Below are 23270 nucleotides of genomic sequence, written 5' to 3'. Positions count from 1 at the left end.
TTTTCTGGCAACAGTGAAGAAAGAGAACAGACTTTTCGGCTTATGGAGACAAGTCCTTGAGAAACCTCAAAAGGTTTTGGGATCCTGTTTGACAGGAAAGAATATCTCATCTGAACTTCTTGGATCTGTTAAAAACCAAGCTTTTTTTTTTTTTTTTTTTTTTTTTGAAAAACCAAACCACAAGACAGGGAGAAAGAAAGAAAACACACACACACACACACACACACACACACACACACACACACACAGAAAGCAAGAAAAATACTCCTTCCTATTGGATTTTGAAACAGAGATGACAGGAGCAGTCTTTTTCGCTGTGCTGCAAGCTTCATCTGCCAGTCCTTGTAAGAAGCACAAACAGGAAATGATGGGCATGAGAGGGAAAAGTGTGGATTCTCAATGACAACACTTGGAAGATGGTTTCACATGAACATCGTTTGATGGCTTTGTCTGCTTCAACAGCAAAGAACATAACGTTACAACTTCAGTGGTTCAAAGAGAAGCTTCTATTATTTGAGTCATCAAGTTAACACTTATGATAGAAAAGGCAAAGTCATACTAAGTTCCTCCTTTTCTGTGCTGAGAGAGGGAGACAAGGCTGCACTGAACTGAACACCCATTCTCCTGGCCTCCGTCTTACAGGACGCTGCCTTTCGCCTGAGGAAAAGTAGAACAGTGAGAGCTTTGTTAGAGGAAAATGACCCAAGGCTTTTGCTATTTAGACTCTATTTCCTGAACTCAGCAATTGGAAAACCTGCACTCGATCAACCATGTCTTCACAAAAATACAATTTAAAACTGTCATGAATTTTTTTTTAATGTAAGGGTAAAATCAGGATAGTGAAATAACTTCAAAACGTGCATTTTGAGGGGAGAGAGGCGAGAGTGGTGTCTGGGGAGAAGCATAAAGGGTTATTAAATGGTGACTGTTTTCAAGTCATGAGCTGTCTAATGAAAATGTTCCCTTGGTCAACGTGGCTCTTGTTATACTGTTTCCTATCATTACTATCATCCCCAAAGTTCCCCCACCCCACTTCCAAGGCACTTTATGTGACACAGAAAGGGGAAGCTGATTTCAGGATGTGTTAAAAGTGAAGGGGCAGCCCCATCCGTCCTTCACCTGTCTTAGAAGAGTCCCCATAGAAAGGCCCCTTTAATCTAGAATCTCAGAGTTTGTTTTTCTTCAACAGCCTAAACGGAAAATGGAAATACATATAAAAATACTGCCCCCTCCTATAGTGGTTTTGGATCTTCTCCAATTTCAGCCTGGCCTTTAAAGATCATCTGTCGAATTGTTTCTTACTTGATGATAAGTTCATACAAGTGAGCATTTTAAAAAGCATGTGTATTGTTCCAACAAGGTTCTCATTAATTTTATCTTCTGGAAAAAAGGATTTGGTGTATGGTATTGCAGCAGTAACCAAGTAAATCTGGTGTTCTTTTGACAATAATCCATTCCTTTGGAAGAAAGGGAAAATCTACCATTACACAACCTAGGTTAATCTTTGGTGTGTATTATGTTAACTATTGGAAATACAACCCTTTAATGTAAGGTATATAACATAGCACATGGGTTCTTTATAAAGACACAGATTAAGAATTCTTTTCAATGAGAGGAATATAGGTCTTTTTAATTAAGCTGCTCTGAACAGAGATGGATCAAGAATTCATCTTGGGTCAAGAATCTAAAACCAAATTCTTATGGATTGAATTAGGTCTCTTCAAAATCCATATGTTGAAGCCCTAACCCTGGTACCTCAAAATGTGACCGTATTTGTATTTGACAGATCTTTAAAAAGGTAATTCAGTTGAAATTAGGCCATTAGAGCAGGCTCTAATACAATCTTTTAAGAGGAGTTTCATTTTTTAATAAAAAAAATTTAATGTTTATTCTTGAGAGAGAGAGAGACAGAGTGTGAGCAGGGGAGGGGCAGAGAGAGAGGGAGACACAGAATCCAAAGCAGGCTCCAGGCTCGGAGCTGTCAGCACAGAGCCCAACATGGGGCTCGAACTCATGAACCGCAAGATCATGACTTGAACCGAAGTCAGATACTTAACCAACTGAGCCACCGAGGAGCCCCAAGAGGAAATTTAAACACACAGAGACATGAGGGATGTACACCACAGAGGAAAGACCACATGAGGATATGGCAAAAAGGTGGCCATCTACAAGCCAAGGAGAGTGGCCTCAATGAGAGAGCAACCCCACTGGCACCTTGATCTTGGACTCCTAACCTCCAGAACTGTGAGAAAACACATTTCTGTTGTTTCCACCACCTAGTCTATGGTTATTTTGCTATGGTAGTCTAAGCAGACTAAGACACAAACCATCAAGTAAAAGCCGTAATCTCAAAGCCAGACCCTGGTAGTAGACTGGAGTTGATAACACAAAGAACTAGTATAAAACAGACAGCAGGAGTAACATCAGGAACACAGGAGAAGAGAGTCAGGCTGCCAAGTGACAGCAAGAGGCAAAAGAAGTAAACATCTTGACTTCCAAGGTATGAAGTGTAAGGTAGGGAGATACAGCTTTTTCCTCTATCAGATGAGGATTCTGTTAAATGCAGTGCTAAAATGTATCAGATTGATTCTGTGATAGAAGGGAGAAGAGCCCCCCAGGCTAGGATTTCATGAGATGTTGGTAAAGTGAGATCTTTTGGTACTGGGAGAGAATTAGGCAAAAGAGGACATAAGTTCTCATTAAGGCATCGCTAGAGAAATCTCAATTGTTACAACAGGGATCAAAGCTGATAGAATTATCCCAGGGAGAGGAGAGGGGAGAGAGACAGGGAGAGGGAGAAGGAGAGGGAGAGGGAGAGGGAGAGGGAGAGGGAGAGGGAGAGGGAGAGGGAGAGGGAGAGAGAGAGAGAGAGAGAGAGAGAGAGAGAAACCAGGGAAGTAAGTGAAATACAAACCTGGTTAGACTAAGAAAGTTCCTAGATTTTTTTTTTCTGTATCAGGAAGGAGAGCACTTGGTGATTAAGTTTATACTTTCTCACTCCTGAGTCTGTGAAATTTCTTTCATCTACACAATATCTGAAACCTCTTCTCAGAGGTATATTTAAGTATGTAATGTAAAATATTTTATTTTTATCTCTTTTCCATTTGACTATGTCTGTATTGCTTACTCCCCAGGCTCATTATTTTATTCTATACCATGTGGACTATTTTTTTAAAAATGCCAGACTCACTACTTCTCTAAGAAGCACAATTTTGAAGCTTGAGGGCTTTTGTTACTGTGCTGTTTTATTTACGACCCTCTCTCAACATTTGGGAATTATAGTAACATGGAATAAGTGCAAATAAGAAGCTTTTGTAATATCAGTAATAAATTCTAATATTTACTAAAATAAATATTTTTCCCTTTGTAGTTTAATGCTCCCCCCTCTTTTTTTTTTTTTTACCAACTACACAGGCAGAATAAAACTCTAACATAGGAGGGCACAGGAGGGCATAACTCACCCCATTTTCAATATTTCAGTTAATAAGTATTACAGAATTAGGCCCAGATTCCCTAGCTTGAAATTCAATGTCCTTCACAATTTGAACCATTGAATCATCCATTTGCTAATGCACACTGAGGTCCTATTATGTGTCAGGTTCTTTCTGCTATTCCCTAGAAAATTCCAGCCAGACTGGTCAACTCCATTGGTTAGAAAAAAACCACATATTTTCCCTTCTCCATGTTTTCTTCACACCCTTGCCTGTCTAGAATGCCTTCCTTCTCCCTTCTGTTTAATTTCTTCTATTCTTTCAAGGCACAAGTCAAAACTTTTCTCTTCCATGAACCCACTGAGAACTTGCCCAAGCAGAAGCTACTCATTGTCAGAACTATCACTGAGGCTGCAAGTACTGAGAAGGAATGTTTCCTATTCCCTTCTTTGTAACAGAAAAGATGTACTTTGTCAAATAATGTCTAGTTCTTTGAATCATGAGAACTATAAACTAATAAATTAAGGTTTTAGCAGGGAGTTTTTTCAGCCTAAGCAAAGTATCATAGTTTAGGAATAACTATAATCCAAAGACCTAAGTCAAGTAGAGGGCAGTACCAAAGAATATAGAGGAATGTGAAGATTAAGGATAGTCTCCCAGGATTACAGGAACCAGAATTCACTCTCTGGAAGAAAGGAACAATAAAAGGGGAAGAAATGGGATATTGAGAGCAGTGATGAGCTTTAAGGTCTCAATTCTGCTAAAGACATAATATGACTTTATGTCCCCATAAAGATATCTTTACTATACTTCCCTAAGATACATTCAATCAGCTCAGGGAGTTACCATATCAAGTGGATGCCTATAGGCCCAGGATCAAACTTTCATACACATGTCTGATGCAGGCAAGAGCTGAGAAAGCTTAAGGAAGGAATAGATCAATTCTAAATGGGGACAAAGAAAAGGCTTCCCTGAAGAAATCGTATTCAAGTTTGAGAATCCTACTTGATTGGGCGAAACTCAATTTTGAGAGCCCTATTTTCACGTTAGCAGTGTGAGATTCCTTGAGGAGGCCAAATAACCATCAGTGGTAGAGGGAAAATATGAGTGTCATATTAATTTATCTTGATGCCTAATTCTTCTGAAATTAAAAACTCAGAAAGGCATCCATAGCCAGGTCTATTAAAAATAAAGCCTCAGTGACTCACTAATAGTTTCATTCCACTTATTTTGGAAAGTCAATTTTAACAGAAATATTACAAGACAAATATTAAGAGATGGCTTCAGGGCAGCCGGCCTCAGAAATCTGAATCTGCCACTCTCAATACATCAGACATGGCGACTGTTATTCCAACGCAGCCACAGACTTTTTTCACCAGTTATGCTCTGTACTGTCATGGGTCATTGAGTGCAATAGGACACCATGGACGTGTGCATGTGCGCGAGTGTGTGTGCACGCGCACTGGTATGAGATTTGAATCTGAATGCGAACACAATGAACTTCATATGATAGTCCTGAGAAAAGGTAACAAGTCTAACAAAGAACAGTCCTATTCTTCGTTCCTTAGGAGTGTACTGTAACTGTTAAATGACACAGGGATCCAGATGAGCCAGCTCCTGAAACCAAATACACATATTTGGAATTGTTTTTCACAGTCTCCATGCCTACTCCTGGGGTTGCCGAGTCTTCTCAGAACCCTGTTTTCACACACATGAGGGAGGAAAACCACACCACACACAGACTCCAAAATTTACACTGGCTCCTTGTTGAGTTAAGGATCCTTCTTAAATTGCTTTCCTGGTTGTTTTGAATTTTCTTCCTGAACTTCCTCCAGGTCCCTGGGATGCCTTCACCTTTGTCAGCTCCTTCTTCACTCTATGCCTTCAATATCAACCATCAAGACCTGGAGAGCCCTGGTTTCCTGTTCTACCAATAAATCCCTGTCAGTTGAGGCAAGTGCCTGGAGAGAAAGAGAACTCCCCTTACTGTCATTTTTTTCCAGCCCCATTCTTCCTGCATGAACCAACTAAATACTCTTCTCCCAAGAGGTTTTTGTAACATCCCTGCTCCAGATCCATTTGTAAGATTAAGTCCAAATTCATCAGCTACATATAATGGACCCTCCACAATCTGGCACCTAGACCTTATCTACTGCAATTGCTTTTCAGCCTTGAGGCCAATTAGAATCATCTATTGTCCTTTCTTTACACAACCATGAGTTTCCCCAATCCTGTTCTTCTGTTCATGCTATTCTAACTGCGGCAACATCTTTCCACTTTCTCTTCACTCAACTAAAGCACAGTTGATTCCAATTATTTGCCGTAGTTATGTTCTATAAAATCACCATGCACACTGAAGGAAGCAATACTGAACCATTGCTCTTAGGAGGAATACAGGGTTAGGTTCCTGTGAGCCTCCGGTCACATTTTTGTCAATCAATCAATACTTAACCTTGTCTGCTTAAAGACACCTTATTTAACATACATTGTTGATTCATTAACATTGAACTCATGGCCAACACCACTATATAACCCATGCCTTAATGAAACTTATGTAACACACATATATTCTCCATAAGGCACATCACAACCTTCCTGCATTCAGGAACACTAGATAGCACTTCAACGCTGCACTTGAGAGCCATTTTTAAAGAGCAAAAGCACCAGCTAAATCGACCGCGAAAAGGACACTTGTTTACAGTGTGAGAGCTGAAGCAAGAAGGCAGAATGTTGCCTTGTTCGACCTCAGCTGGGAACATGCGTGCGTTGGGGGAGCCAAATGTTCAACCACTCTGCTCCTGTCCGTAAATGACTGCAAAAGTGCCACAAGTACCGATTTGGGGGATACAAATAAATTCTAGCAAATAGGCGAATTCTCAATTATGGAATCCAAGAATAACGAGGATTAAACGTATTACCTATTCATCAAGGAAGCCAGAGAGTAGCAGAATTGGTCCTAGACTTTAAGTGGAAAACCTGGGTGTGAGGACTCCTTTCTACCTGGGCAAGTGGTAGCCACGTTTTTGTCTCTCGAGGCCTCAGCTTCCTCAGCTTTAAAATGGCAGTAATAATGTGACACTGAGAAGATGAAGTACGTAAAATCCACCTGTTTCAATAAAGCACTATATATAAATGAGAGGTGGTATGGTACTCCTATCCTCCACAAAAACTTTCTGATTATTCTAGCCCGTCCAATCTGTCTTCCCTGAATTCAGGGTGCTTATTATTTAAAATGCTTATCTGTCATTGGACACAGCCTTTTTCATATTTTGTGCTTCCTCAATTCATTAGATTATTTCACTTGTAATGTTTCAAATAGAAGATAAGCTCTGGAGGGCAAAGAACTCTTTTCCTTTTTTTTTTTTCTTTTTTTTTCTTTTTGTTAATTTTTTACCGTTTATTTATTATTATTTTTTTAAATATATGAAATTTATTGTCAAAGTGGTTTCCATACCAACACCCAGTGCTCATCCCAAAAGATGCCCTCTTCAATACCCATCACCCACCCCCCATCAGCCCTCAGTTTGTTCTCATTTTTTAAGAGTCTCTTATGAACCAAAGCATAGGAGGGCAAAGAACTCTTAACTGCTTCTCTGTCTCGTTCATCCACACCTGGAGCATTCATAAATGAATGCATGAACGCAAAGCTCACATAGATCATTCCACAGACATCCTGTAGGATCCTGACCGTAGGGGTATGGTTTACACATCAGCAGGCATCTTCATGATACCAGGTTAGGGCTCTTAGCATCCGACGGGCAAGCAGTCCGACCAGCAAACTTTTGAGACCTGTTTGCAAAAGAGCTTATCTCTCCCTGTTGATAAACTACCTGGCACTGAACCAAAGCCACTTACATACAAGTTAAGAAAGTTCAGTTACTTTCTGATAGCTCTATGCTTCTGGCTTTGGACGGAGACTAGCCTCAAGCATGCTAAGCCTGGAAGAGCAAATCTTCCCAAAGGGCATGTGATCTGCAAACACAACAGAGATTTTTACCCGCCATGAAATTGCTATTTTTTCGGTTGCTGTTTTTTCGGGGTTTTTTTTCCCCAGATATACAAGGTTTATAAAATGATCTCTGATTTAGACTAACGTTTGCATGTTGATTAGAACCCAATAGCCAAACATTCTGATATTCTCCCCTTTTTCTAATAACCTAAGCTATTTTCATCCACTTCCAATACCGATTCATAGCAGCCCACAGTTTCACATGATCCCATGTTGGGACTAACTGGAGAGAAGAAAAAAAAGGGACAATATTCAAAGGAAAGCTATCTGTCTGATATAACAGGACAGAACCATATCACACGGGTAGCTTGTGATGTGCTGTTAGCTGCTGGTCTATCCTTATACTTTCTTAGTGATTTACTCAAGGGGCTCTGCTTTGTTTCACTTGCAAACTATTTTAACATTGCTGTGGGTAAACAGAGTGTCACCAGATTTCCCGTCTTCCCTGGGTCATTTTTCCTAGTTATATAAATGTTTGTCTTAATCCTACTTCTTCCTCTGCACTTTTCAAAATGTTTTTCTATGCTTCTAGTCTGCACAGGGTCAGTGTGCTAATTACCAAATGAGACGAAGATGGAAAAGACTCCGTATTCGGGGCCAAATATCTAGGCTACAAGTCTTCAGGCACCATCATGTTTTTTATAACATTTGTTAGTTATCCATCCAGGCACCCTTCACCCTCCCATGTTGTTTCGTATTATTAACTGACAGCTCCAAATGGGCTCTGAGCAGAAAAACTCCATGTGAAGGATCCAGTAATGGCTGTTTCTGTTCTTGTGGTTTTCAGAAGTGGGAAAGACAATATAGTCAGGTATGATTTATCAGCATGTTTTCTTCAGCCCCAAATTTGTATACGAGGGAGAGAATTCTTGGTTAAATGTGAATGCTCTACAGCTTTCCCACCATCCGAACTGTGTTGTATTTGGCAAATGGTTTTCTGGAAGGGGAACAACACGTTAAGCTCTGGCCATGACATAGTTTGCGATAAGCTTAACTGAATTCAAGAAGGAGCAAATGATGCCAACTGTTCTTACACTCTTAAAATTTCTCATGCACGGAGTGGGGGAGAAAGTTCAAACAAAGCTTGCATGTTTCAAAAGCAATCTGATACACAAACCCAATTAATTAATCCTGATACTATTCTGAAGTGGTTTTAAAATTATAAACAATCCTCTGATCATGTCCAGAGAGAAATATTTAGACTAAAATATTAACGATTGAAACAGGATAAAAATATGCTATTAAGTTGTGTCCTTTAAATACTTCCTGTTCAACCCCAAAGTGAACAGAAAAATAGAGCATTTTTGCTATAAACTAACATAGCTGAAATAATCACAGGCATTAAGTTTTCTGTTTCTTTATGGGAACTGCTTATAATTATAAGCCTCCCAGCAGAAGAGTATTTCTACTAAAACTGTTGAATGGTAGAGACTAAAAATTCTATCACCTAAAGTTGAGCAGCTTCCAAATTTTACTCACCTAAGCCCGGCATACCTTTTGCTGAGGGGAATCATTCTAGCCATAAAGAGATAATTCATTCACGAGCAACCAGCCAATACATTCCATTTTATCTATGGAGAGGCTGACACATGAGCTCAAGTTCTGTACGTGGTGAAAAGAAGAAATACTTGGAGAAACTTTTCAGAGATACAGCAGTGACATTTCCAATGATTTTAGAGTATCTTAGAGGTAAGGACAAATACCAAGAGAATGGCACAGGACAGCCTACATAAATTATTCTTTCATTTAGCACTATGATCAGGGTACTTGTTATGTCATAAAGAAACTCTCTTAGGGGCGCCTGGGTGGCTCAGTCAGTTAAGCATCCAACTTCAGCTCAGGTCATGATCTCACAGTTCGTGGGTTTGAGCCCCTCACCGAGCTCTGTGCTGACAGCTCAGAGCCTGGAGCCTGCTTGATTCTGTGTCTCCCTTTCTCTGCTCCTCCTGCATTCATGCTTTTTCTCTGTCTCTCAAAAATAAAGTAAAAAAAATTTTAGAAACTCTCTTAGATGTAGGTAAGGAGACAGATGCCAACTCAAACAGGACTTCAGAGGTTCAATAAAGGCCTCTGCTTGTCCTCTGGTCTGCCTCTTATGCCCAAAGAGTACCTTTACAATGAAATTGTAAGGCAGGCAGCTAAAGCGAGAATGAGGACAGGATACCTTTGAGAATCATGAAAATTATAAACTTGTTTCCTATAAAAATGATTATATGCACAATTTCACAGGTGTGAAGGAGTTTTTGAGCTTCATGAAACTCATCTGCAGAATTATAACGATTTATGGACCGCATATTAAGAATCCCAGAAATAAAGGGCATTTTCTCCTAGTAATAAGCTAATGTCATCTAACAAAGTAACTTCAAACGGTTCGAATCATTAACACTCACAGATTTATTCTCCTTCAGTAAATTCTTACTCATCACCTACCCTCATACAAGGCACTATACAAAATGCTCTATACCCCTAGGTGGTCTCAGCAGAACCTTACAATTTAAGACCAGGTTTGGATAAGGGGCAGCATTTCCCTTTATAATAGTATTATTGCAACCAAAGTGTTTTGTTCATTACTGTTGTTCTGCTCAAGTTTAACTTTTTATATTTATTTTTCAAAGAAAGATTTCTGAAGGCTCAGAAAACATGTTAACTTTTATAATTTTTTATGTGTATTTATTTATTTATTTATTTATTGAGAGAGAGAGACAGCGTAAGCAAGCATGAGCGGGGGAGGGGCAGAGAGAAAGGGAAAGAGAGAATCCAAGCAGGCTCTACCCTGTCAGCACAGAGCCCAACGTAGGGCCTGAACTCACAAACTGTGAAATCATGACCTGAGCCGAAGTCAGACGCTTCACCGACCGAGCTACCCAGGTGACCCTGAAAACATGTTAACTTTTAATGATGCAATTTGGGGTCAGTTTCCACAAAAACCTCACTGACTCAGTGGAGACCGTATCATCAGTTATACATTCCAAAGTCTGACCCAAATCTTACACCACATCGCCTCTAGCTATACAACCCAAGCACGCAGTCAGGAGGAGGGCTCCAGAGTGCCACGCAGGCAGATATCTACCTGCCTGCTGCTGTGGCCAGCAGGTTCAGAGAGCAAGGCCCTACACGAAGGGACTAAGATAGCTGCTGAATCCTGGCAGAACACAAACTACAATCCTGATACTTTACTCTGAGACCCTTTAGCAGAGAATTCCCAAGACTCCTTCACTATTTCTATTATCTTGCCTTTGGCCACTGATTTACAAGAGAAAAACTGTGTTTCAGGTAGGTGGGTTGGAATCCTGCCTGCACCTGCTACTCCCTAGCTTTGTAACTCATGGGTCGAGCAGTTAACATTTTTAAATCTAGTTAAGGTCCCTATCATGGAAGCTCTTGTGAACACTAAATGAGATCATCTATCTCCTGGAGGATTTAGTGTAATGTCTAAGAAAGAGAAACACTCCATAAGTGTTAATTCTTCTCATACATTACCCACTCTGATCCTCACGGCCTCTGGAAGTTAGTTGGGTCTGGTTCAGAAAAAAAAAAAACCAAACTTGCTCAAAGTCACATAAGCTGCCAGGCTGGGGAGCCTGAACTGGAAAGGAAGGCTCCTGATCTTACACGTTGGCAAGCCCTCTAGTAAATACACCACGGGCGCATGTAAACATAGACTCAGGCAAAGTGCGCTAAATGCTGCTGATGCAGTAGTAAATAAAACAAGGGTTTTGCTTTCAGGATGGAACGGAGTCCAGTGAGAGAAGCCTCTGACATGCACATGCTTATGTACATGAGGAGAATTTTCAGTAGCAAAAACAAACGTAGGGGGCACTACGGGAAAGTCTGCGGGGGATGCGTGTGAGCCAGCAATAGCTTTTACTTGATCTGGGTATCAAGGTACAGTGAAAGACATCTGAAGTCAGAACACCAGGACAGAACTACTGCTTAAAAGCAATGAGGCTTTGAAGAAATGCCTCAATATTCTCTAAATTATAACTTTTCTGACGTGGAAAATGGGGATAATAATATCCACCTCACAGAACTGCTATGAGAATTATTAACGTTTGTAAAACCCTTAAAATCAGGTAATCTGTTGTCTAACCCAGGACACTCTTGGGAGTATGAGAAAGCACTATTAAAAATTATCCCAGGGTAACAGGCAAAATCTGGCCATACGGTCACCCTACTTATGACCATACCTACCTAGCACACAGACATCAGTTCTCAAAATATACCAGTTCTTTCATTTGTTCCCAGGGCCTTGAAGGATGCACAGCAATTTCTCAGGCAGGGGAGAGGGGGAAAATACATAACAAACAAAGGAAATTCCTTGAACAAAGGAATATTCCAATGTAAAAGGCTTGTAACAACGTTCATTCATGCAGTCACATAATCATAAAATTTTACTCCTTGAAGGAATTGAGATATCATTAAATCTAAACAAGCCATTTTGTAGATGAAGCAGTTGAAGCTCTGAATGGTTAAATGACAGGAGTATTTTGTTTCAGAGCCAGGACCAGCACCTTGATTTTCTGACGGCTCACCCAGGGACCTTACCAAGATCAGCCCTCATCTCTAAGAAAGATTTCTCCTACTCCGCAGCTGTCATAGAAATGACAGGAAATCCATAATTCCCCTCAACAGCTTGCCTCGCAGTTCTTAAATTCTTACTGATTGAATCCAACCAATTGCAGCCCCAACCAGTCCTGTCTTCAGGGAGGAAGAGTACAACCAGCAGGTTGTTGGCCAAGAAGGAGGAGGAATTTCACTCAGCTACACATCATTTATCACGTCTCATTTATAGAACATGTTTTCTTTGCATTTGAAGATTCCATGAATTCATAACAGATACATTTTATAGAATAAATAATTTTAAGAAGAGGATTTCATAAAAAATAACTTCATATAAAGCTCGCTCTTCCAATTGACAAAATTACACCCTAGGGCAGAAGCTATCAGTATTTTTCTGCACAGCACGAACGAACTAACTGGTACCCACTCCCGTCGTTAACAATGGTTCACAAAAAGGAGTAGGGAATAGAGGACGGAATCTCTGGAAGATACATAAAATTTTTTTCCTCAAAGGCCCTCGAATTATTCTGATCCTCTCTTGACTTCCTTCCCAAATTCCCCCCACCCCCTAAGCCACTTTTCATGGTTGTGGAAGTAAGTTAAACATGGAGAATATCTCTGCCTGGAAAATAAGTTGGATAGAGAGAGATTCCATCCTTGTTTTCTCGTATTGTTGAAACTGTCCTCAATAGTTTCTTCTCTAAAAGCTTTACAGCCTCATCCTCCAAACACAGGTAGTTACTCTACCCTCTGGGACCCCAGGGCATTTGCACTCACGCCTAACATATCCTTAGCCGCACTCTCTGCTGTAATAATTGCTCAGATCTCTCTGCTACCCAGAGATGTGCACGAAACTCTGCTTTGTTAACCCAATAACAGCCTGGCACACAGTAGGAGCTCAAATAATCGCCACTAAATAAATTACTTGGGAGCCTTGGGAACAATATATAATACAGAATACTACCCAGGAATTGTTTTCAGGATGAAGGAAATGGTCTATGTAAAAACACTGTAAGTTCTTTGGAAGAAAGATAACTGTAAAGCCGCAAGGCACTATTCTCCTTTATTGTATGGCAAATCACCACAGCGCTTTCCTTAAATGGTACTTACTGGCCTGGAAAGCAAATGTCTCTCGTTAGGTGCCTGACTCCCAGAGAGTCACTTATGTAACCTGAAGCACTTGAGTGATTCCACCATAGGAAGTCATCTCGTTTTAAAAAGTGCTGCACACAAGAATTTTTTTATCTTACTTACCACATTATTTGTAATCTTAAGGAAATTATTTAAAAATTTCTAATTTTGAAACCCTGTCATAGAAAAATGAGATTAAAAAAAAAAACAGCCGAGGCCTGTGAAAGAAAATGTTTAAAAGGTAGGGTGGGAGTGGGGTACTAGCCCAATCTCACCTATTAAATTAACCCGTGTAGTTTCCAAGCTCTCAAGTCCTATTAGAACACATGATTTTCAAGAAAAGTTTGCTGGAATATACATACCTTGGCTTTCATAAATATGCTTTCGGGTTTAAAGAAGGGCCAAGTAAATCAAAAAGAATGAAATCTTGCCATTTGCAACTACGTGGATGGAACTAGAGGGTATTATGCTAAGCGAATTTAGTCAGTCAGAGAAAGACAAATATCATATGACTTCCCTCATATGAGGACTTTAAGACACAGAACAAATGAACAGAAGGGAAAGGAAGCAAAAATAATATAAAAACAAGGAGGAGAACAAAACAGAAGAGACTCTTAAATATGGAGAACAAACAGAGGGTTATTGGAGGGGTGGTGGGAGGGAGGGTGGGCTAAATGGGTAAGGGGCATTAAGGAATCTCCTCCTGAAATCATTGTTGCACTATAGGCTAACTAATTTGGATGTAAATTAAAAAATAAATTAATTAAATAAATAAAATAAAAAAAGAAAGAAAGAAGAGCCAAGTAATTGCAAGATGGAGTGGACAGAGAAAGCCATACAACAGAGACATTAAGAGTTTAAATTTCACCTCACGTGATTTTTCACAAAGTACATAAAGTTGTCAGATTCAGTAAAACAATTGATTTTATGTCCTACAGCTATTTTATTTTCTTTATGGCCATCCTGAATGGAAACAGTAATTCATCTGTTGGCCTAGAGATGTATTTTTAAAAATCCTTTACAACTGTGTTATGCAAAATAAATAGCAATACACTTCCATGCACTATTAGTGGAGGTCTGGATCCAAAAGTCTCTTCTTCAGACTGACAAATGTAGCCCCTGATTTCATCAGTGAATAAAAAGATTTCAATGTCCATCTGCAATACTACTGCCACCCTCAAAAAATAAAAAATAAAACCACAACACTTTCGACCTGCTGATCAGTTCACACGCAAACATATTCATTTATCACTAAATGTATTCGTTCCAAATTGTCGCTCAGGGTGTTATGAATTCTAAATGTACATTCTGAGATGTCCAGATATTATCAACATTTAAGCACTATACTGATATATTATGAACTCCTTAAAGAGATACCTTGGCAATGTCCCCATGTTATCATGATGTCCAAGCAGATCTTTTGAGCCAGAATTTATTGATCCATAAGCAGTCGCCATAAGCAGCTGAAAACTTGATTTTTGCCTCAAGGAGTTTCTATCATTACATACCTTAAAGAAAGAAATGTGGGCAGGGGGAATCAAAACACTTAAACCTGTTTGTCCTAAGAAGAAGGCATCTTTCAACTTTACGTTAACATATTTAATATATATTCAGCTTCCCCACTGATGATACTATGAGTTTAATTTTTTCCCTCTTTTTCAAAGGGTTTACTGACTGTCCCATGAATACAATTCCAGTGACCTTTGGCATACAGTCTCCTACACACAATGAGGGACACTCTGGGGCACTGAGCATCAATACATTTCCAGGCCAAAGAACATACGTCATATGTTCCTACTGGCTAACGAGAAATTGTGTTTTTCAAGATCTCAGTTTTTATATTTACCTGAATAAACATTATGGCACACCTGCCATGTGCCCACTATATTACATTAAGTACCATATATATATAAATGAATGTTTCCCTGACTTCAAGAAAGCAAAGTCTTCAGAAGGCTTATAAATAATCATGGTCTAGAGAAGTTCACAAAGACCAAATTTCATGCAATTTTTTTGTTTATTTTATTTTGAGAGAGATAGCAAGCAGGGGAGGGGCAGAGAGAGAAAGAGAGAGAGAATCCCAAGCAGACTCTGCTTTGCCATCCCAGAGCCCAATGTGGGGCTCGAACTCATGAACTGTGAGTTCATGACCTGAGCCAAAACCAAGAGTCAGATGCTGAACTGACTGAGCCACCCAGTCCACAAATTTCATGCATTTTTACACTCCTTTTTATTTTCTTTCTCAGAGAATGGTCCTATCATCTACTCATTCATACCAATGATCATTAGAGATTTATCCTCTCCCATAATCCAAATTTAAATAGAATGCAAGCCCCGTCGATTCCACCTAATAAATTCCTCTCCATCCAATTCCTGTCACCACTGCCATAGCTCAGATTTGCTTCTCTTTCCACCTGGAATGCTGCCATAATTTCTGTTTTAGTAGGGAGAGATCAAAACCTAACTCAATGTAGCCTAAGCAAAGAAAAAAAAATGTGGGGGAAGGCACTTTTCTGAAAGGAAGGAAATTTGGGTAGCCAAAGTCAGAAGAATAACCTTGGGAACTCAATGCAATTATAGGGCAGTTAGAGACCAGAAGCCAGGACTCCTTCCCTGCCAATATTCTCTCCACCTATTATCTGTCTCACTGTGAGCCATGGCCTTTTTCTGTCATACTGCATGGGCTTAGGGAATCAAACCATCAAGGAATACGGCTGTATTGGGTAGAACTGTGCTTCTGCCCCCAAATTCATACCCCCCCCACCCCCCCGCCAGAGCCTGTGAACGAGACCTTCCTTGGAAATAGTATCGTTGCAGATGTAATCAAGTTGAGATAAGGTCATGCTGGATCATGGTGGACCTTAATTCAATGACTCCTGTCCTCATAAGAGGGAAATTTAGTCACAGAGATGCACAGTGGGAAGACTGCCCCGTGACAATGAAGGCAGAGACCAGAGTGCTGTGTTGATAAGCTAAGGAACCCCACGGGGTGCTTGTAACCACCAGAAGCTAGAAGAGACAAGGAAGGATCCTCCCCTAGAGCCTTCAGAAAGGACGTGGCCCTGCCAAAAACTTGATTTTGGACTTGCAGCCTCCAGCACTGAGGGAGAATACGTTTCTATTGTTATAAGACACTCGGTCTGTGGAATTTTGTTAATGGCAACCCTAGGAAACTAAACAATGGGCATTGGCAGACTTGGAGTTTCCATCACTTCTATTTAGGAACCCTGGAAGAAAGAATGCTTCCATCTTCCTTATTAGTGCATTTAAAACCCTAGTCCTAGAATCTTATTGACCTAACTGGAGTCAGGTGCCTATACTTGGACAGATCAGAGTGCCAGGGATGGGATGCCATGATGGGCATGGGATGCTAAAGCCTAGGAAATATATGCATCTCTCTGACTAAGGATAAGGGGCACAGGAAAGTGACTGAAAGCCTCACCAAAAACACAGGAGTAGGAAAGGAGCAAACCTCAGACAAAAAGACAAAGATGCTGATACCAAAACAGTAGTGAAGGGAAACCGAACAGACAAACTGACACCAACCGTGGTCCCTTATCTCTCTTTATCTCACCTTATCCCCCATTTATCCATTCTCCAAGTCAGCAGTAGACAAGTCTTCCCCACCCTTTGACCTCTCCAAAATCTTTTAACAGCTGTCTTTAGTTTTCAGAGTAAAGTATATTGTCATCTTGCCCCGGCCTCCTGAGCCACCCCAACCACTCCCCCCACCTCTAGCCAGACTGAACTTCTCACAGTTCTCTCAACTCCCCAGCCACTTTACACACCCCAATCTCCTTGCTCCTTCCTGGAATGTTCTTCATACTTTTCTCCACTTTGTTCATTCCTACTCATCCTTTAAGATTACATGCAAATTTCAACAGGAATGTGCTTCTACATACATTATCTCACCTCTCTAGCTTCAGAGATCTCATCTGCAATATGAGGTCATTATTAATTTCCAGGATAAATCTCTTCAAACTTAGTGTGCATCCCTGGTGACTAGGGTAAGTCTCTGCTTTCTTCTATGAGGCCAATAGGGCTGAGAAAACACATACAGATATATTAAATGACGGCAAGCAAATTTGTCTATCTAGCAACAACATCCTCCCTAATTCTGAAATACCAGCTTCATCTTAAGTTAGAAATTCAGAAGCAGAAAGAGTTGTTGTATAGATGAAAGTAATGCTGCCATAAATAAAATAAAAGCAAGTCATTTGACAATTAACAAAATAATAGAAAAAAGAAAGGAAGACTCAATCTAACGATATGTTTGGAGGGTTATTATGAAAGGCCTGGGTGCCTCTTGGATACCCTCCCCCGGTTCTAGAATCTAGAAATACCATATCTGGGAATCATCATAAAATCCAGATCTGACTGGAAAGGATGGCACACTAAGCTAGGACCATTCGTGTACACCTCAGTATTAATTGTCATGTGTAGAGCTGAATCATATAAGCTCTAGACTCAGACTAATTTAGTTCAAATCTGTGCTCTGCCATTACATATATGGCCTCGGGGAACTTATTTAAATTCCTAATGTTTCTCACCTATCAAATTGGGAGGATAATAGTACTTCTCTCATAGAGTCTATATGAGGGTTTATTGGCTTGAGATGTATACAGCACTTAAAACAGTAATGAACACACAAAAAGCATTCAGTAAATGTTTTTATTATAGTATCTCAGTCTTCCAGCAGGACCATAGGGAATAAAGAAACCTGAGGTGGGGGAGGGGGGTGGGTAGGGTAGAGGGGAGTTGAAGGGCTGGCAGGGGAGAGGGGAAGGGACAAAGAGCATAAAGCAGAGCCCATGTAAAAGAGGAGTTGGTATGACAGCTAATGGAAAAGGAGGATACGGATGCTAAGCCTGGACTCTGGTGGCATCCCTGCCTTAGCTGAAGCAGGTGTTAACTGGAAGCAAGCTGAATGACAGAAGACTCAGTTATTGATTTGGGAACAGTCATTTTTTTTTCCATAGCTTCTCTCAAACTGGAACCTCCTTTAACAGGGTCTGAAAATAGAATTCTCATCTTTAATTTTTTCTCCACTTCTTCATGCTTATTTCTGGCAGGCAGGGGAAATTTTCAGGGCTGCAATTCATAGATCCTCTATAATCTAGCAGGAGAAAATCTTGTCTGCTATGCTGTAATGATACACCCTGATTCTTTAGCACAGAATGGTATGAGAGCCTACTGAACAGGCTGAAGGTTTTAATATTACAGTTATAAAGAGAAAAATACACAAACTGATGAGAGATGACATTTTATTTTATTTTATTTTATTTTTTGAAATTTATTGTCAAATTGGTTTCCATACAACACCCAGTGCTCATCCCAACGGGTGCCCTCCTCAATACCCATCACCCACCCTCCCCTCCCTCCCACCCCCCATCAACCCTCAGTTTGTTCTGTTTTTAAGAGACTCTTATGCTTTGGCTCTCTCCCACTCTAACTTCTTTTTTTTTCCTTCCCCTCCCCCATGGGTTTCTGTTAAGTCTCTCAGGATCCACATAAGAGTGAACACATATGGTATCTGTCTTTCTCTGTATGGCTTATTTCACTTAGCATCACACTCTCCAGTTCCATCCACGTTGCTACAAAAGGCCATATTTCATTCTTTCTCATTGCCACGTAGTACTCCACTGTGTATATAAACCACAATTTCTTTATCCATTCATCAGTTGATGGACATTTAGGCTCTTTCCATAATTTGGCTATTGTTGAGAGTGCTGCTATAAACATTAGGGTACAAGTGCCCCTATGCGTCAGTACTCCTGTATCCCTTAGGTAAATTCCTAGCAGTGCTACTGCTGGGTCATAGGGTAGGTCTATTTTTAATTTTTTGAGGAACCTCCACACTGTTTTCCAGAGCGGCTGCACCAGTTTGCATTCCCACTAACAGTGCAAGAGGGTTCCCGTTTCTCCACATCCTCTCCAGCATCTATAGTCTCCTGATTTGTTCATTTTGGCCACTCTGACTGGCGTGAGGTGATATCTGAGTGTGGTTTTGATTTGTATTTCCCTGATGAGGAGCGACGTTGAGCATCTTTTCATGTGCCTGTTGGCCATCCGGATGTCTTCTTTAGAAAAGTGTCTATTCTTGTTTTCTTCCCATTTCTTCACTGGATTATTTGTTTTTCGGGTGTGGAGTTTGGTGAGCTCTTTATAGATTTTGGATACTAGCCCTTTGTCTGATGTCATTTGCAAATATCTTCTTCCATTCCATTGGTTGCCTTTTAGTTTTGTTGGTTGTTTCCTTTGCAGTGCAGAAGCTTTTTATCTTCATAAGGTCCCAGTAGTTCATTTTTGCTTTTAATTCCCTTGCCTTTGGGGATATGTCAAGTAGGAAATTGCTACGGCTGAGGTCAGAGAGATCTTTTCCTGCTTTCTCCTCTAGGGTGAGAGATGACATTTTAAACATAGCTACTGTATTAGAGAAGATCAGGAAAAAAGAACCAATAAATATATATATATATTATATATATATTATATATATATATATATATATATATATATATATATATATATAATATATATATCATATAGAGAGAGGAGGAGGGAGAGGGGGATGGATTTTAAGAAATTGTCCTGCATGACTGTGGGAGCTGGCAAGTCCAAACTCTGTAGAGTAGGCAGGAGTCTGGAAATTCAGATAACACTTGTAGGTGTTGCAGCTTGAGTTCAAAGGCAATCTGCTGGCAGAATTCCCTCTTCCTCAGGAGAAGTCAGTCATTTTTCTCTTGAGGCCTTCAACTGATTGGGTGAGGCCCACCCACATTTTGGCAGATAATCTGCTTTATTCAAAATCTACTGACTTAAATATTAATCTCATCTAAAAAATTTCCATAGCAACATCTATGCCAGTGTTTGGCCAAATTTCTAGGTGCTGTGGCCTAGCCAAGTTGACACATAAATTTAACCACCATGTGTGTCAATTAATATTTTCTTTCCCAGTCCCCAAGAAAATGCCATTGCTTTCAACAACCAGACACAAGTTAGGCTAGAGCTATCTCTACTTCTCTCTTCTGTTCTCTCTCTTTCTCTGTCTTTTTCAACTATAACTGTAACAAGAATCATCTCAGTTACATATTTTTCTTTGCTTTACACTCGTCCTTTGAAAATGTAAGACGCTCAGCCCCAAATTCTCTGAGTACAATATCACAGGATTCAAATTCCATATTCATTTATAGACATACTATAGAGAGCCATAACCAGAGGCAGCTCCTTAACATTGGTGTGGGTTTATTGATAAGTTGTTTAAAATAAAGCCCAATGATGCCAATAGAATTTTAACACTATTGCTCTTAACTCACAATGAAGTTAATACATCATAATAGGAGGCACATATCCACACAAAATTACAATGCATTAAGAACCAAATAATGGCATTTGACAAAATACAACATCCTTTCTTAATAAAAACCCTTGAGAAAGTTGGAATAGAAAGAACATACTTAAACATCATAAAAGCCATTTGTGAAAAGCCCACAGCTAATGCCATCCTCAATGGGGAAAAACTGAGAGCTTTCCCCCTGAGATCAGGAACACGACAGGGATGTCAACTCTCACTCCTGTTGTTTAACATAGTGTTGGAAGTCCTAGCATCAGCAATCAGACAACAAAAGGAAATCAAAGGCATCAAAATTGGCAAAGATGAAGTCAAGCTTTCACTTTTTGCAGATGACATGATGTTATACATGGAAAATCTGATAGACTCCACCAAAAGTCTGCTAGAACTGATACATGAACTCAGCAGGGTTGCAGGGTACAAAATAAATGGACATAAATCGGTTGAATTTTTGTAACCAATAATGAAGCAACATAAAGAGGAATAAAGAAACTGATCCCATTTACAAATTGCACCAAGAAACATAAAATACCTAGGAATCAACCTAACCAAAGATGTAAAAGATCTGTATGCTGAAAACTACAGAAAGCTTATGAAGGAATTTGAAGAAAACACAAATAAATGGAAAAACATTCCATGCTCATGGATTGGATGAATAAATATTGTTAAAATGTCAATACTACCTAAAACAATCTACACATTCAATGCAATCCCAATCAAAATTGCACCAGCGTTCTTCTCAAAGCTAGAACAAACAATCCTAAAATTTGTATGGAATAGCCAAAGTAATATTCAAGAAGAAAACCAAACCAAGAGGCATCACAATACCAGACTTTAGCCTCCACTACAAAGTTGTAATCATCAAGACAGTATGGTATTGGCAAAAAACAGACACATAGACCAATGGAATAGAATAGAAACCCCAGAACTAGACCCACAAATGTATGGCCAACTAATCTTTGACAAAGCAGGAAAGAATATCCAATGGAAAAAAGACAGTCTCTTTAACAAATGGTGCTGGGAGAACTGGACAGCAACATGCAGAAGAATGAAACTAGACCACTTTCTTATACCATTCACAAAAAATAAACTCAAAATGGATAAAGGACCTGAATGTGAGACAGGAAACCATCAAAACCCTACAGGAGAGGATTGAGGAGGAAGATGGCGGCGTAGGAGGACGCTGGGCTCACCGTTTCCTGCTGATCACTTAGATTCCACCCACACCTGCCTAAATAACCCAGAAAACCACCAGAAGACTAGCAGAACAGAGTCTCTGGAGCCAAGCGCAGACAAGAGGCCCACGGAAGAGGGTAGGAAGGACAGAGAGGCAGTGCGCGCTCCACAGACTGGCGGGAGGGAGCCGGGAAGGAGGGGCAGCCCACCAGCAAAGCAGAGCCGGCAGAGTCTGGCTTGCAAAAGCGGAGGGGCCGGACGGAATGTGTTCGGACAGCAAGTGGGACTTAACATCTGGAAGGTTATAAGCTAACAGCTCTGCTCAGAGAGCAGGAGGGCTGAGGGCAACTGGAGGGAGAGTTGTTGAGCCCCGGACGACAGAGCTCAGCTTGGCGGGGAACAAAGGCACTCGCCAGGGCCATATCCCTCGTCCATTCCCCAGCCAAAATCCCAGAGGGAACCAGCTCCTGCCAGGGAATTTGCTTGCACCGCGCAAACACCCAAAGCTGTGCTTCTGCGGATCCATCCCTCCAGCAGCGGGTCTGACTCACTCCCGGTGCTGCAGGGCCCCTCCCAAAGCATATCACTGAAGGAAAAGTGAGCTGAGCCTGCCCCTCCCGCCCCTGTGCACCTTGCCGATCCACCCCAATTAATACGCCAGGTCCCCAACACCACAAGCCTTGTGCAGTGTGCAAGTAGCCCAGATGGGCCACGCCACCCCAAAGTGAATCCCACCCCTAGGAAAGGGGAAGAGAAGGCACACACCAGTCTGACTGTGGCCCCAGCGGTGGTCTGGGGGCAGACATCAGGTCTGACTGCGGCCCCGCCCACCAACTCCAGTTATACACCACAGCACAGGGGAAGTGCCCTGCAGTTCCGCACCACTCCAAGGACTATCCAAAATGATGAAACGGAAGAATTCCCCTCAAAAGAATCTCCAGGAAATAACGACAGCTAACGAACTGGTCAAAAACGATTTAAACAATATAACAGAAAGAGAATTTAGAATAATAGTCATAAAATTAATCGTTGGGCTTGAAAACAGTATACAGGACAGCAGAGAATCTATTGCTACAGAGATCAAGGGACTAAGGAACATCCAGGAGGAACTAAAAAATGCTATAAATGAGCTGCAAAATAAAATGGAGACAACCATTGAAGAGAGAGAGGAGAGAATAGGTGAACTGGAAGATAAAATTATGGAAAAAGAGGAAGCTGACAAAAAGAGAGATTAAAAAAATCCAGAATTATGAGGGGAACATTAGAGAACTAAGTGATGACTAAAGAGAAATAATCTACACATAATTGGTATTCCAGAGGAGGAAGAGAGAGGGAAAGGTGCTGAAGGAGTACTTGAAGAAATCATAGCTGAGAACTTCCCTGATCTGGGGAAGGAAAAAGGCATTGAAATCCAAGAGGCACAGAGAACTCCCTTCAGATGTAACTTGAATCGATCTTCTGCATGACATATCATAGTGAAACTGGCAAAATACAAGGATAAAGAGAAAATTCTGAAAGCAGCTAGGGATAAACGTGCTCTAACATATAAAGGGAGACCGATAAGACTCATGACGGATCTCTCTACTGAAACTTGGCAGGCCAGAAAGGAATGGCA

General features: G+C 40.6%; 1 long non-coding RNA gene across 1 annotated transcript; it reads right to left on the bottom strand.

The window, feature by feature from the left end:
• Nucleotides 1–488: 488 nt before the first annotated feature.
• LOC132694645 (uncharacterized) lies at nucleotides 489–9989 on the bottom strand. Its single transcript, XR_009617414.3, has 2 exons — nucleotides 8920–9989; nucleotides 489–657 (listed from the first exon to the last, which is right to left on the bottom strand). It is a non-coding gene; the product is annotated as an uncharacterized LOC132694645 (long non-coding RNA).
• Nucleotides 9990–23270: the final 13281 nt, after the last annotated feature.

This window comes from Panthera onca, chromosome B4 (assembly GCF_046562875.1).
Source record: "Panthera onca isolate mPanOnc1 chromosome B4, mPanOnc1 haplotype 2, whole genome shotgun sequence".
In the NCBI taxonomy this organism is placed as follows: domain Eukaryota; kingdom Metazoa; phylum Chordata; class Mammalia; order Carnivora; family Felidae; genus Panthera; species Panthera onca.
This window is presented reverse-complemented; position numbering and strand designations above follow the sequence as displayed.